Raw genomic sequence first — 16,159 nt, 5'->3', positions numbered from 1 at the left:
CTACTTTTGTGTAAGTGATCGAAGAAAAAGGGTTCGGCAGCTGTCCGGAAGTCCTCGGGAGCATTTATTTGGAGCGACCGATAACAGTGGAGAAAATGACACAGACTGTTGAGTGGGCGGCGGGAAAATCCATGCAAACATTGCAACGAGAGGCGCAAAGCCTGGAAGATCTGGAAAGCTTTGTGCGGGTTATTGAGTATAGCTGCTCTACAGGACTCCAGAACACAATACCAGGTCCGCTTTAAGGACCCAAAATGACCAGACCAAACCTGTCATGCTGACCCCTGCAGCTGAGAAGTAAATAAAAGCAACTAAATAAAACTAAAAGATACTGCAATGCTTTGATGGAGGAGAAAGCAGTAAGTTCAACAGTTAGCCCGTTTAACTCTCAAAGTGGGCTAATTAAAGCTTGAGAGAAAAAAAACCCGATCCAGATACCCGAGTAAGGTCAAGCGGTCGGTTGTGGCGCTCGAGGCAACCGAGCACGCTACTAGGAGCACAAAAGGCTAATGTTGTTTTTCTGTAATAATGGGCATTATTTTTCACTTTTATGTGTTCCTCCTATGGAGAAAATAGGACTGATCTCCGCCTTTGTGGTTGCGCCAACTGCTTACTTCCACCACCCACACAACACATTTTCCCAGGCAATATTGTTCCTCCACACAACAAATAACGATACGCCTAAAGCAGTTAACAGCGGCTCCACGCTCTGCTTCCTGGCTAGGGTTGAAATGAAATGGTAATTTTGACTTGAGGAGGATTTCAAAGGCTTGGTCTCTACTTTTCATCTTGTTGCATACCACAAGCTCGCCGACACATTCACGTTGGGATTTGCGACAAAAAAGCTTTGTGTTCTTGATTTTTTTTTTTTTTTCTTTCTACCATCTTCCCACAGACAAAGAAACGAAGCGGTGTTAAGATGTTTATCTTACATAAACATTCGCCCACGGTTTGGGGGAGATTTGATTGTTGTGTCATCGTCTGAAGAGTGTTTCCTGGTATTTAAGTAGAAATATTTGAAAACAGTACTTTTTCACTCCAGTGTTATTCTTCAAAGGTCTTAAGGTCTGTTGTGTGGGTGGACGAGGACTGTCCTCTATTGTCCGTCTTAGTTTACATCCAATCATCCAAGGCTTGACGGACGTATCGCTTGTCAAAGATAAGGGAAGGAAATCTAAGAAACAAAAATTCTCTCATTTTGATGATGACCAAAATGGCTGAATGGCTTCTGGTACAAAAGATCAACCAGTTTTGGTTGAGAGTGGAGCATTCATGATGCCATGCAGAGGTTGGGTAAATTCCGTGGTGATGGGAGTCAGACTCTGCATCAGTCCATCGTGGCGAAGAGGCAAACCAGCCATCCTGATTTCTGGTTTTAGCTTTGGGTAGCTTTGGGTTCGACCAAAATACATTTCCTGCATAGGGTGGTCGCTTAGAGAGATTGTTCGAAAAGCAGGAAGCTAATAGGAAGACCCAGGACAATTTGGAGAGACTATTTCCCTCAGCCTGGGAAAACCTTGGGATGCTCCGGGAGGTGCTGGAGACAAATTATACAGGGAGTCTGGACTTTTCTTCTTGGATGGAAATGATATTTAAATCATCTGGTTTGATTGCTTTTTTTCAGGGCTAATTTCAAATTCCGGATTCAGATGACGTCCACCGTTCTTGGAATGGGCTGTGTATCGACCGCCTTGACAAAAACATGGAAAAACACAACAACACGGCAAAACGCAAACGGTAAGAAACACCCATTCGTCAATACTATATCATTTTACTGCAGAACTTTGTAACGTAAAGCTTGATTAATGGTAATATGGTAATGGTTTTATTTCATTTGAACATGCATCAGATTCCAATTGAGTGCATCCCATAATCAGTTCCCAGTTCCACATGTCCAAAAGGAGTAGGAAGAAGCAAAGCTTATTAAATCCTACCCCTCCATCTGGTACTTTTACAATCACTAACTGTTACATTTGTTCACTTCCTGCTTTCCTAATATATATTTTTTTATTTTTATTTTCTATCTAAAATCACTAAAATTTTACTAAAATTTCTAAAGATTTCTTAAAAAATCACAAAAAATTTACATCAAAATTTTTTTTTACATTTTTGTCACGTACCGAAGTACAAGGTGATATGAGCATCCAATGACATAATGGGTACCATAGTAAGTGTCATAGTTTACATTTTTTTTATTTAAAATTTAAAATTTAAAATTTAAAATTTAAAATTTAAAATTTAAAATTTAAAATTTAAAATTTAAAATTTAAAATTTAAAATTTTTTGTCACGTACCAAACTACTTGGTGATATGATCATCCAATGCCATAATGGGTACCATAGTAAGTGTCAATATAGTGATATACATAGCACATCATGACTGGTTCAAGACTCTTCATCCTTGTATTTAGCAAACATCAACTGCTTGTATTGTTTCTTGAATTGGCTCATCGTTATGCATTAGGTTTAGAAACCGTTCAATTCTGGCTGTAAACCCTTGTCATCGGGAGATAGTCGCGGTATTTAAGCGGAACAGTCTGTCTTTCCGTAGTTTGCCCGTGCAGGTGGATAAGGACCTGACTGTCATGTTTTCATTGTTGTTCATGTAGGGCACACCTGCTTCCAAACAGTAATTACTGTTACTATATTTCACTTCAGTCCACTGCATTGTACATAATGTAGGCGCAATCCTTAACTTAGACTGCTCTGATACTTCCGCATACTTCCGTGTATACATTTTGGTTTATTATGATTCCTTTCTTCAGGTGCGAGTAAGTTTTGTTAGTCCACAGTTTTTCCAGAGACCCCTACACCGACTGGAGGCGGAACCACTGGGCACGCCTGCAGTTGATTGCCACGGTTGATTCTTCTTTGTCTCCACAAGCGGTGACTGACTACCTTTAAGCTCATTGTGGCTTTGTTGCTTTTTCTGTTTTCTCAAAACCAACTCTGCTGTTCTCCGTTGCAGTCGCTGACTATTCCAGCCGGCGTCTCCTGGAGGTCTGCCCTGTGGTTCCTGGCCTTCCAGCTCGGCTCTTATCTGCCCTTATCTTATGCCTGCTTCCTCACGGTGTGCACCTTCTCGCCCCGTTGCTTTTTGTTACCCTTGCCGACTGAATTAAAGAAAGCTTTTGTCGCTGCCATCTGCCTCTTGTAGATAGTCAAACCCCAGCGCCTCACAGCTGGAAACCTACGGAAAACACTGAATGGGAATTTACCTAAGAAGCATGTTTTTGGAATGTGGAAGGAAGTCAAACCATTCCATGAAATCAAAATAGCGATGCTACAGTCGCAGACACACAAATGAAATGTGCTCTTCACTCCCATTCCGTGATCAGACAGCTCCGTGGAGATTTGCCGTCATCCAGGTCGCTAACGAGGAAGGATGTTTTGTGATTTAAAAAATACATCATCCATGTTTATTGTGGTTAATTGGTGGAAGTACCATGAAGTAGGAGCCAATGTTCATAAAAGTAATATTTTTATAGTGGAAAAATAGAGAAAAATGCTTTCTAAATACAGGTTTTAAGACAATAACACTCCACTAGTCACTTATTATTAATATTATTAATAATTAATTATTATTCTTTGTTTACATCACATTGCACAGGCAGCCTCGACCATAACAAGCTAGCAAGCTAACCAGCTAGCCGGACCAATTTACTTATTCTAAACTTTAAAAAGTGTTCCAAACAGTTTTTACCACTTCCACACAGATTGAGAGGCAAATCTTTTTTTATTGGATGTCAGCCTAGTGGCCAGAATACTACATATTTATTGCTATTGCTATTGCTACTGTATAATTATTTTTTGAAACACCACCATGGAACGTATTAATAACACAACATATTTTACGCTAACTGGAAAATACACAATTGTGGCATAAATTGTAAACATTAACCAAAAAACACACTAACCAGGGCGGATGCTAACCAAGGTTTTGTTTTGTCCAACCTTCCAAATGTTTTTTTGCATCCTAAACGGTACAGTTCATTTTCACTTGTCGTGTAAATTTAGCGTCGTTTTGGTTCCAGCTATTATTCGACTGTACGATTACAGGACTCTCAATATAGTAATTAGTCTGAAAGATGAAACACCTCGCCACGTCTGAAGATGTTGAGGTCGTCAGTTATTTTTGACAGGAAAAACTTTGCCCGTGGGAAGGACAGCACTCGGATTCAGTTTCATTCCGCAGGCGGCAGCGACAGCTCTGGTGACTGGTGTTTGATTGCCCCATGAATGTTCTCCTCTTGGCGTCACAATGAGAAAGGAAAGCAAGGGTGGAGGTGAAGCGATTGCCTGCGGATTTTTTTTTAATTTCTTCTTTTGTACGACCTGTTCTCTGAAATCACTATTGGTAACGTATCCCAGCCAGTCGTGGTGTGCTAATATTATTTGGGTGAAAATACTCGTATGATAAATGTAATCGACATGGTTCAGTTTCATGCATACAGTAGTCAAAAAGCCAAAATGTTGTGTTGCTGCTGGATGTTCACAGTATCCCAGTCAGACTGTAAGTTTGTTTTCTTTCCCCCAAGAGGAAGGTTTAAGGCAACAATGGACGAAGCAAGTGCAGAATCCGAGAGACAGATGGACGACCAACTGGAGTTCTGTTCTTTGCAGTGATCATTTCACTGATGACTGCTATGAAGGCACGCCTTTACAAAGCTTGCTATTCTGATGGTACACGGAAAAAAGACATTGAAGAATGATCACAAAGTTGGCACAAGAGTGTAAGTCATGTCTTGGTTACATAATTTCTTCTAGACACTATTCCGCATTTATTTATAAATGGTATATTCCGGTATTTCGAGCATAGAAAACCTGTTTAAGACCTAATAAATGTGCTTTTTTTAGCATTATTAGAGCCCTCTACACATGAAATAACACCCCTGTAGTCACTTTAACATTTGTATTGCACAATATAGTTGACATAATAATAGCAAAGACGGCTAAGCTAATAGCTAAGACATTACATAGACATGACATGTTAGCATTGACAGGATACTTGGTGGTTATCGTCTCATCAGTGTAATGTTGCCGACACCTAGTGGCCGGCGCAATGGCATAGTGAAGATGCACACAGGAGCTGCTGTCGGTCTCACGCACTCTCACTGCTAACTAGCACTCGCTACATTGCTAAGCATGTTCGCACTTAGCAACTATTCACTTCCCAGGCTAACATTTTCAAAATGCTTTATACTTGGATGATGTAAAAACAAATACAAGGTATTTTGCCATTTTTGTGATTGAAAAAATACGTAATTTTGGTAGATAAATTGCACAATTTGCTAATATATGCATAAGTTTTGCATATGATGAAACGATAACCACCATGTATCCTGTCAATGCTAACATGTCATGTGTATGTAATGTCTTATTTGTTATTATTATGTCAACTATATTGCGCAATACAAATGTAAAAGTGACTATAGGGGTGTTATTTAATGTGTAGAGGGCTCTAATAATGCAAAAAAAGCATATTTATTAGGTCCTAATATTACTGTAGGCGGTATTCAACGGTCATACATTGATGAAAAACCGTGATACAGTGAGGGAGCAATGTTTGAACCGTGATGTAGCGAGGGACGCCTCGACGGTCATGAAAAACATGCAATACTTTTTTCACCAGTAGGGGGAACCATTTCACTTATCCATTTGGCTTTTGGTGTGTGCTTTTAATTGAACATTAACTCTTAAAGATGAACAATGAAGATGTCCAATCAAGATTTGTCCTCTTAAAAGTTTAAATTAGAGTACTTATATACATTTTTTTCATTTGGAAAGAATATTGTCGTCTGTGACAAAGAGCCTCCCTTCTCGCTGGGAGAAACAAAGAGTGTTAGATGTAGTTTGATTACGTCGGTGCCTTGCGAATGGGCCTGTCTTTTCTCCCAGCAGTGAGAAATGCGTTGCGTTTGTTGTCACTTCAAGGCTTTCCAAAGGATGCGCTGGCATGAGCAAGGCTCTGGCAGAGAGGAAACTTGGGGTGTTTGCGAGGGGTGAACTGTTATTTGCAAAGCATGGAAGCGACCATCACAACACCCACATCCGCAAGAAATGAAGCTCAGTCACACACAGAAAAAGAGAGAGAGAGAGAAATGCAGCTGTGACTGGCGATTTAACAAGCGAAACGGAATTTTTCTTTTGCCGAAAGACGTCAGATGCGTTGCCAGTGAGCGAGAGCGGTGGCGAGCGAGGAAGAGAAAGAGCAAAAGCATCTTTCCTGTGTCTTTCTTGCCCTCCCCTTTGTGAAAGCAGCAACTGTGAATATACCTACGTTGTTGTGTTCCGGTATCCGCATGAAACGGAGATGGCGGAACGTTGTCACAGACACAAAGCGGGTTGCTTCCAGTTCTTTTTTACTTGAGCGCCGCATAAACATGGAGGAAAGTCAAACATCCTGCATACCTCAGATGTTCACCATCTTCACCCCCGACCAACCAAACAGAGGGGACCGTTAGGGGTGGAAGATACCACATTTTATTCTCCGGTTGCACAAGGATTGTGGATGAAGTGCAGTTTTCCAGTGCAAAATGACAATTGTTAACACTTTTCAATAAGGTACACAAAAATACAATTACAATACAATATACAATTAGTCAATGAGGAATAAACCTAGCTAACCCTAACTACTCATTAGTTCCTCATTAGTTCCTCTGTAAGCAGTGTTGGGCATGTTACTTTAAAAAAGTCATTAGATATAGTTACTAGTTACATCTCATAAAAACTAACTGAGTTACTCCACTATAAAAGTAACTACTTACCACCATTAGGTGGTACCATACCACTAGGTATCATTACAGAGGTTTGCATTTATTGCAATTGACAGGTGTTTCTGTGGGTTTGAGTTGCTCACACAAGACGTGGACAAAGTTTTTTTTTTGAGACATAAAGTAGATTTTACCTTTGACATCAACGAGGTTAAAGTGGCGTCTGTACTTCCATTTGGTAAACGCTGTTTGGACTTGCTCTAAACACCCGCCCACTCAAGTTCTCTGATTGGCCGAAGACAAGTTTACTAAACCTTAGCCAATCGCCATTGCTTTTGTGCTCTGAACGCCCGCCCACTCAAGTTCTCTGATTTCCTGAAGACGCAATTTTACTATACCTTAGCCAATCCTCATTGCTTATGTACTCTAAAAACCCGCCCACTTAAGTTCTCTGATTGGCTGAATTAGCAATCTTACTAAACCTGAGCCAATCCTCATTGCTTTTGTGCTCGAAACACCCGCCCACTCAAGTTCTCTGATCGGCTGAAGACAAGCATCGCTATTGCTTTTGCGCTCTAAAAACCCGCCCACTCAAGTTCTCTGATTTCCTGAAGACGCAATTTTACTAAACCTTAGCCAATCCTCATTGCCTATGTGCTCTAAAAACCCGCCCACTTAAGTTCTCTGATTGGCTGAATTCGCAATCTTACTAAACCTTAGCCAATCCTCATTGCTTTTGTGCTCTAAACACCCGCCCACTCAAGTTTTCTGATTCTCTGACTCTCACTGCGCTGCATATTAGTTAGATTAGATTAGATGAAATCGGTGATATATTTTTAGGCGGCTTCACTAACGTGTAGTAACGGGGTGGCGAAAATGTTAACAACGTTATGCTGACAGTAAAAGTAATAAGTTTGATTACCCGTTACTGAAAGAAGTAACGGTGTTAGTAACCCATCACTGTCGGTAAGTACTTTAAATGTATGTGCCTTAGTCATTAGCTAGTTAGCTACTTAGCTACTTAGCTACTTAGCTAGTTAATAATAACAAATAATAGCACACTTGTTTGGAAAAGAAATAAATTGCCACTAGGGGGCCCAAAAAGGGAACTGTTACACAAAGTCTTGTCTTTTTCAGGCCTTCTCATTTAATCCCTTTTATTTTATCCACTACTGGCTTTTCTTTCATCAGCACTTTGAATACACACACAAACATTCTCTATTCACGTCTGCCACCCCCTTGCCCCCCAGCTGTCCGCCCCCCCGTGTTGACCCGATGACACCGCTGCTGGTGTTTGGCCGTGTCCGGGTCTGATGTCCGATGTTCATGACATCACTCGTTCATGCGACTCCACGGCTCGGAGCAGCTGGACTGTCCATTGTTGTCCTCACAGGGAGGGGCGTTGTTTCCAGCGAGGACGGGGCTGGTGTGGCACACTTCCTCGGACACCAAGCTCTCCTCGGACCACAACTTATTAAAACAAGAATGTGTTTGAAGTGTAGATGTGAAAGCATTCCGTGACGTGAATCATATTTGATCTTTCTGTGTCTTTGTGTCTGCAAGCAGATTTATTCAGCGAGCGTTACTATTGTTTAATTCATGATTGTATACGTCAGCATGTGATGATTTATTGCTTCAAAATGGATTTGAAAGGGAATTTGTGCTTTGGGAGAGATACAAAAACTATGATTTATGAATAATGACTTTGTCTTTACAAAGCGGGCTTAATGTTTGATCCCCACACATATCCCGTTCAGCTTTCATAGCCATGCAAATTCACAGATTTATGGTCAAAAATGTATATTTTTATTTTTAGCTCATTCACTATAAGTCAGTAAAAAATACTAATACATAAAAATGTACAGCATACACTTGTACTGCTTTTAGAAAGCACACAGTTTTTATGTTTACGTCGTTCTTTCATCAATCCTTGGCATTGGGTGGTCCTTGAACCTACCATGGTTGCGTGCTGCGACCAGGGACACACTGTATTTGGTCTTTAGACTAAATCAAATCAAATAATCACATTTTTGAGATGTTTGGGGTTAAAGTTGTATTTGTCACAGCGTTTTGGTCAACAAAGCAGAGCTGGGGGGATTCCGGGGGGCAATTTGGGTTGTAGAAATCCTCCCCCTGAGGACTCTAAGTGGGTTTCGAATAGAGGGTAAGGGAATCTTAATGAGAACCAGATCGTTTATTCCTGACAACAATACCTAATATAGACGTCCGGGCTTTTCTGCAGTCCCTGTATGCCTACAAGTAAGCGGGTCTTATTACAGCGCAGCTGCAAAAAGGCTCCCTTCCTTTCCCCAGGGTGAAGTGACGTGGGTGAAGTGTCGATGACCCTCCTCGACCTCAGAGTCCCCTTCCCGTGATACCTGGACATCTTCTGATGCTTCTGATGCTGATGCGTACATTTATTACCAACCTTAACATGGCAACGTCAACGTTCAGGTGCAACATCATTATTATGGTTGTTTACAGTGGAGCACAATTTTTTTTAGTACTTGTACATGTAGCATACATATGGACGAACAAATCAGTGAAGCTCGTGTTTTTCCTTGAATTTCCCAGATATCAACATCTGGAAAGGATTGTTGCTGTTATGAAAGACCCAGCAGCTGAGCTAAAGCCTGAAAGGAACGGTCCTCACAAGTTGAAATGTGGAAGGCTGGAGAAGAACCTCAAGAACAAGCATCATGTGAGCATCTGGCTACAGTATGGCTTCCATGCAACTCTGGTGAAAGTGCTTTCTTTGAATTCCTTGGCTTAAGAATACAGTGGAACCTTGGATAGTGTCTGTTCTGGTTACAGTTCACTAATTTTCTTCATATTTCAGTCAATACTAGTCAATATTTAGGAGCCCAATGTCCTACTACATGAACTTGTATCACACCTAGCTATCTAGCATAAAAAACCTGTTCATGACTTTCTAAATATGTTTTTTAACACATGAAATAAGACACCTATAGTCACCTTTACACTCTTATTAGTCACTGATTACATCACAGGGACTAGCTAGTGAGCTTTCTTCTAAACATAAGAAGACAAAAACGTACCACTTCCACACGGAATGGGAGGATAACCTTTTTGGCTTTATCATGTCGGACATGCCATGGCTGGCTTCATGACGTCATGCATTGTTAAGGTAATGTAATGTAAGGTAATGTGTCATTACTGCCACCTTGTGGCCACAACATTACATATCAATTGTATTTCAATATGCTTTGACTAATAATAGATTATAATCTACAACAAAACAGTGATAGATTAGAATTTAAGATTGAACAGTGCTGTCCATTCAACACACAGCTGCAGATATCTGCTGGAAAAGAGCGCCATAGAGGACAGTGTCTTTATATTTATAATCTATTTTCTTATAATATTTTATTATAATCTTATAATAACATTTAAATGTTAATTCAGCTTTTATATTCATATTTAAATTTATCACGATCATTTATATTTAGGTTTACATTTAAATGTGTATTTCATATTTATAGTTAACATTTTGTGCTGATACACGGGCGTTTCATCATCTGTTGTATTTTTAGTTGTCGAGTTTCTCACAAACCCTTCCTCGCAGGGGTCACAGAAGCAAAGCCTAGTCGAAAGACCAGAAGAAGCTAGCTTCCTCGGACACCATATGGAGAACTGTGCCCGTTCCTTCTTCCTTTGAACAAACGCAAGGCGTTTCAAGTCAAACATTTGATGGCGTACACCACATGCCATGTGGGCTCTTGTGCGGCGACGCAAACTTAGTGACTTTTTGATATCTCCGTGAGTGCTGCCTGACAAGTTTCTGTCACTTGCCTCTTTTTATTCCGCTTTCTTTGGCTTCCACAGCAAGTATGTTTTCAAACCCCACTGATTGATTAGCATACATCCAGCACTTGTCGTCATGGCAAAAACTTCTTTTGAGTCTTCAGTAGGTTCCCCGTGTCTTTCAAGCAGCAGCTGTCATCCGCATCAACACAAGATGCATTCTAGGTCAGACACAGACACACTCTTAACACTGTATAGAAAGACAGATAAAATGTTCCTTCCACCTTCAAAGGTGTCAATACAGAGTGTTTTATCATCGGCAAAATAACTTTTCAACTAGAGCGCAGAGAAAAGATGAAACGGCGACTCTCTCGCTCCACTTACAAGCTTGAAAGTGTGAAAAGAACTAAATTGTTCTTAAGCGGGAAGACGCGTTTAGGAGGCTTGGTTTTTCATCTTTCCGTCCTTCCACAAAACCGCTGAGCACCTCATCATGCTTTCTGATTAGTGTTGCTAAAGCCCTGGCACGCTGAGCACCGATCGAGCTGAACCAACCCGAATGAAAAAGTTTCAAAATTCAAACCCAAGTCGGGAGAGGATTTGAAATTTGTAAGAATTTGCAGTATTTATGAATCCGACAAAACCTTTGATACAGTCAATCATGACATCCGAATAACTAAATTAGAAAGGTACAGAATAAGAGGACTAGTTTTGAATTGGGTCAAAAGCACATCTACCAGTTTAAATATTACATGTGGAGTACCCCAGGGGTCAATCCTGGGACCAAAACTGTTCAACTTGTACATCCGCAAAGTCACAAAAGATTTAAAGCTGGTATTACCGTATTTTCTGGACTATAAGTCGCTCCTGAGTATAAGTCGCAGAAGGCCAAAAATGCGTCATTAGGTAGAAAAAAACCATACATAAGTCACACTGGAGTATAAGTCGCACAAGGCCAAAAATGCATCATTAGGTAGAAAAAAAACATACATAAGTCACACTGGAGTATAAGTCGCACAAGGCCAAAAATGCATCATTAGGTAGAAAAAAACATACATAAGTCGCACTGGAGTATAAGTCGCACAAGGACAAAAATGCATAATTAGGTAGAAAAAAAACAAACATAAGTCACACTGGAGTATAAGTCGCACAAGGACAAAAATGCATAATTAAGTAGAAAAAAAACATACATAAGTCGCACTGGAGTATAAGTCGCACAAGGACAAAAATGCATAATTAGGTAAAAAAAAAAACATACATAAGTCACACTGGAGTATAAGTCGCACAAGACCAAAAATGTATGATTAGGTACAAAAAAACATACATAAGTCGCACAAGGCCAAAAATGCATAATTAGGTAGAAAAAAACATACATAAGTCGCACTGGAGTATAAGTCGCACAAGGCCAAAAATGCATAATCAGGTAGAAAAAAACCATACATAAGTCACACTGGAGTATAAGTCGCACAAGGACAAAAATGCATAATTAGGTAGAAAAAAAAACATACATAAGTCACACTGGAGTATAAGTCGCACAAGACCAAAAATTTATAATTAGGTAGAAAAAAACATACATAAGTCGCACAAGGCCAAAAATGCATAATTAGGTAGAAAAAAACATACATAAGTCGCACTGGAGTATAAGTCGCACAAGGACAAAAATGCATAATTAGGTAGAAAAAAACATACATAAGTCACACTGGAGTATAAGTCGCACAAGGACAAAAATGCATAATTAAGTAGAAAAAAAACATACATAAGTCGCACTGGAGTATAAGTCGCACAAGGACAAAAATGCATAATTAGGTAAAAAAAAAAAACATACATAAGTCACACTGGAGTATAAGTCGCACAAGACCAAAAATGTATGATTAGGTACAAAAAAACATACATAAGTTGCACAAGGCCAAAAATGCATAATTAGGTTGAAAAAAAAACATACATAAGTCGCGCTGGAGTATAAGTCGCAGTTTTTGTGCCGTTTGATTATAGCGGCAATTGGAATATTTCTTCCATGTATACCATTGTTTTCGGAAAAGTCATTCGGAAAGATCCCATTGGGAAAAAGGAAAAACCCCTCATGTAAACGCGGCTATTGATTCCAAGTTCTGCCAACATCTTTGCAATCGAAATGTATTTCTGGGGCAAAATTGCGACTAACAAGATGATATTGTTGGTTGTAGCTGACACAAGACCAAACAACACACGGTTCTCAAACATGGCACCTCAATCCCACTATCGCTTCTTTGACTGTCTTGTTGTGAGGTGTTTCTTTGTAGTTGAAAAGTTCTTTTCAAGCCCCAACTCAGTTTTGGGCTGGCAAGCCGCTATATCGGCGGGACAATATATTGAAGGAAGAGCTTTTGACAAGACTTCTGAAGGCCCGGGAGCTGGTTCCGTGGCTGCCTTGTGCAGTTTTCCCTTAACAGGCTTTCTCACGTGGCTGTTTAAAAAAAGACCAAGATCAAATGCAAACGAAGAAGTCATCGGCTTTCAACATACATCAGTGGGGCCCTGGCGGGGATGCTACCTGGCTCGCTTTTGTACTACTTTTGAAAAATGAGAAATTGGTGCAGTCTGACTTTTCCTTTTGCCGCCGACTGTAAGTCATGTTCATTTTATACAGACACACTTGAAGGAACAACTTGGAACTGGAGACTTTCCTCAATAGCATGTGATTGATAATTAAACAGTCCATTTTATGACGAGACGGTGAAACCTGGTTTAGCCTTTTTTACCGTTCAATTTTGCCTTGGTTTGTATACGTTGTCCGGTTACGGTAGAATACGGAGCGCGTCTTGTCGTGTTATTTTTTTTGAATGCGGCAACAGCGTCATCAACAGTGTTGGGCACGTTACTTTAAAAAAGTAATTAGTTACTAGTTACTTCTCAAAAAAAGTAACTGAGTTACTACACTACAAAAGTAATTAGTTTTTTAGGGGGGGCTGAAGTTCTTAAGCCCCTATAAATAATTTGATATTTTTTATTGATAAAAAAAATATACATATTGATTTTTTATTATTATTTATTATATATTTTATTTTAGAGGGTCTTCAGCCCCCTCTAAAATGTTCCAAATTCCCCCTAAATAATTTGTCATTTTTTATAGATTAAAAAAAATTATTGATTAAAAAAATACAAAATTATTTTTTTTTTACAAAAAAATTCTGACAAATTTCATATAATAGTGCAGAAGCAGGCTAATACGCAAGCCAATAAGCAGGCTAATACTAGCCTACTACTACTACTTGTAGTCGCAGTAATAATCAGAAGAAGAATAATGATGATAGTAATAATGATAGGCTAATCAATAATATATGAATGATTATTATATAATTGATCACGGTCCACTGGTTTTGCAGTGTAGATTGTGTGTACTTTAAATGTAACGGTGGCCTAAAACAATTGAGTATCTCTACTAAATCTGTCCAAAAATGGGAAAGTTATATCCCGGTTCTTGTTCCTTGTTTGTTTTTTTGATTTTTTAAAATTTGATTGAATGTCTACTACATTCATTCATATCCTGTGCATCTCCAGGGGGCTAAGCCCCCCCCCCGTGCTCAGAACCTAGTGACGCCCCTGGTGGCTCCGTAGTGCTACTCGAGACCTGCTGTCATAGCAACACGGTTGAGGTGCCAGTCCTGTCTCTTACTGAGGTTATGCTTATTGTATCGTCTGTTGAAGTGGAACGTACGCCTTAGTGATATGTTTCATTGTCTCATTTGGAAGTGTTTGGCGCTGGAGCCTATCCCAGCTGTGTTGAAATGCATTTTGTTTACATCAAATGTGTACATTATGTGGTTGCCTGTTGAGTTTAAAGCCTTCACTTTGAAAGGAACCTCAACTGAACTCTTTGTTGAGAACGTATCTGTCTGCTGAGCAAACAAGTACAAACTAAATGTTTCAAAATGTCCGCAATTTGGGTCGCCGCTTGTCATTAACGTTTGAGGACGACGGGTCTAACCCTCGTACCCAGACGCCCTCTTTCTCTCTCAGCAGTCAGCTGTTGGGCTCCTCCATAAATCTGTTTTTATGAAATACCAGCGAGAAGCAAAGGTCAAAGCAGGAAATGAACCGCTGTTTTTTCCTCTCCTTTCATGTTCGCCGCAGGGCGTCTCGCCAAGTGTGCCATCAGTCTGATTTCCACTTTAAAACAAAGTGGGCAACATGCAAGAGGGATGCTTGACCAGACGCAAACAGTTTGTAGTCATTTGAATGATTTCATTCCCGCAGCTTCGTAGGAGTTCTTTCCTATGAACACATCATTTTCAGTTCCAAACGGGACAATGATAAATAGTTAATGGTGTTATATTTGTAGAAATAGTGGCCGTACGGTGGTCGAGTGGTTATCATGTTGGCCACACTTTCAGGAGATCCTCCCCCATTCCAAAAACATGCTAGGTTAATTGTCCACTCCAAAGAATGTGATTGTGAATGGTTGTTTGTCTATATGTGCCGTGTGATTGGCTGGCCACCAGTCCAGGGTGTCAGCTGGGATAGGCTCCAGCACCGCCCACGACCCTCGTGAGGATAAGCGGTAGAAAATAGATGGATGGACTTTGGTATAGTTGTTTTAGATATTCTTGAAATATATCTTTTCGCAATAAGCTGGTTTTCTCCCTTTTTAGTTGGGAACTAATATTTTCCTGAAACTTACTTTTGTTCTATAAATGGAAAAAGGTCGAACTAAGTCTTTGTTTTGGTATGTTCTATGTGTTTGTCTGTATGCAGCCATAGAAGACAATATTCTGTGTGCCCTCGCTATTGAAGTAGCTGTCATTTGAATGATTTAATTCCCGCAGCTTCGTAGGAGTTCTTTCCTATGAACACATCATTTTCAGTTCCAAACGGCACCATTATAAATAGTTAATAGTGTTAGAAAATGGATGGAAGGACGTTGGTATAGTTGTTTAGATATGCTTGAGATATATCTTTTCGCAATAAGCTGGTTTTCTCTCTTTTTAGTCGGGAACTGATATTTTCCTGAAACTTACTTTTGTTCTATAAATGGAAAAAGGTCAAACTAAACTTTTTTCTGGTGAAAGACCGGGGTATAATGTTTGTACGTGTTCCTCTGTATGCAGCCATAGAAGACAATATTCTGTAATCGTATAAAACGGACGCTACTGAAGTAGCTGTCATTTGAATGATTTCATTCCCGCAGCTTCGTAGGAGTTCTTTCCTACAAACACAGCACTAATGTGACAACCGGCTTGTTTGACAGGGGATCAAAAACATATCCCGCTCAATCAAATCCAAAAGAATTGATATCCTTTATTTTATGTTGAGGTTTTTTCTTGAGGCTCCAGGCTGACTTGGTGAGCATCAGCTGGCTTTTGCTTACCGCAAAGCTTCAAAGGATATGGCCGAACATCAGATACGCTGTCTCTATACATTATTAAACTTGTAAGCCACCAAAAAAAACTGGATTGTGAGAGAAAAAAGCTCGAGAGTGGGCAGAGAAAGTAATTATTCATTCTCCGTGTTCACACACGGACCCGAGCCTTCTTGGGCTCGCGTTTCAAAAGATGACGTTTCCTTTTTTCCTCCTCTTTTAGCCGCGTCGAAAACCTCAGTTATTACCAGTTTTGATTTATTTATCCAAGTCCAAACTCGGAATTAAAAGTGTATTTTGTCAAATTGAAGCTTTTAAAAGGCACAGCCTTCACTCGCCGTAGCACG

The 16,159-nt window shown here is 39.9% G+C and overlaps 1 protein-coding gene and 1 long non-coding RNA gene across 3 annotated transcripts in view; both read left to right on the top strand.

Annotated features, from left to right (window-relative positions):
- The first annotated feature begins 1,664 nt into the window (after window positions 1–1,664).
- Window positions 1,665–3,418, top strand: LOC144899840 (uncharacterized). Its single transcript, XR_013628170.1, has 3 exons — window positions 1,665–1,737; window positions 2,765–2,885; window positions 2,968–3,418. It is a non-coding gene; the product is annotated as an uncharacterized LOC144899840 (long non-coding RNA).
- A 1,255-nt stretch (window positions 3,419–4,673) lies between these two features.
- The window catches only part of LOC131126482 (axin-2-like), a 38,791-nt gene continuing 27,305 nt past the window's right edge, over window positions 4,674–16,159 (top strand). The window contains exons 1-3 of one of the 2 annotated variants that reach the window (XM_078793670.1): window positions 4,674–4,732; window positions 9,026–9,166; window positions 9,287–9,413. The gene's annotated coding sequence lies outside the window, so the exon portion shown is untranslated. Of the gene's footprint in view, window positions 4,733–9,025; window positions 9,167–9,286; window positions 9,414–10,301; window positions 10,398–16,159 lie in introns of those variants that run through there. The other variant, XM_078793673.1, reaches the window with a different exon arrangement.

This window comes from Doryrhamphus excisus, linkage group LG9, assembly GCF_037039965.1.
Source record: "Doryrhamphus excisus strain RoL-2023G ecotype Guam linkage group LG9, RoL_Dexc_Guam_v1.1, whole genome shotgun sequence".
NCBI lineage: Eukaryota > Metazoa > Chordata > Actinopteri > Syngnathiformes > Syngnathidae > Doryrhamphus > Doryrhamphus excisus.
This window is presented reverse-complemented; position numbering and strand designations above follow the sequence as displayed.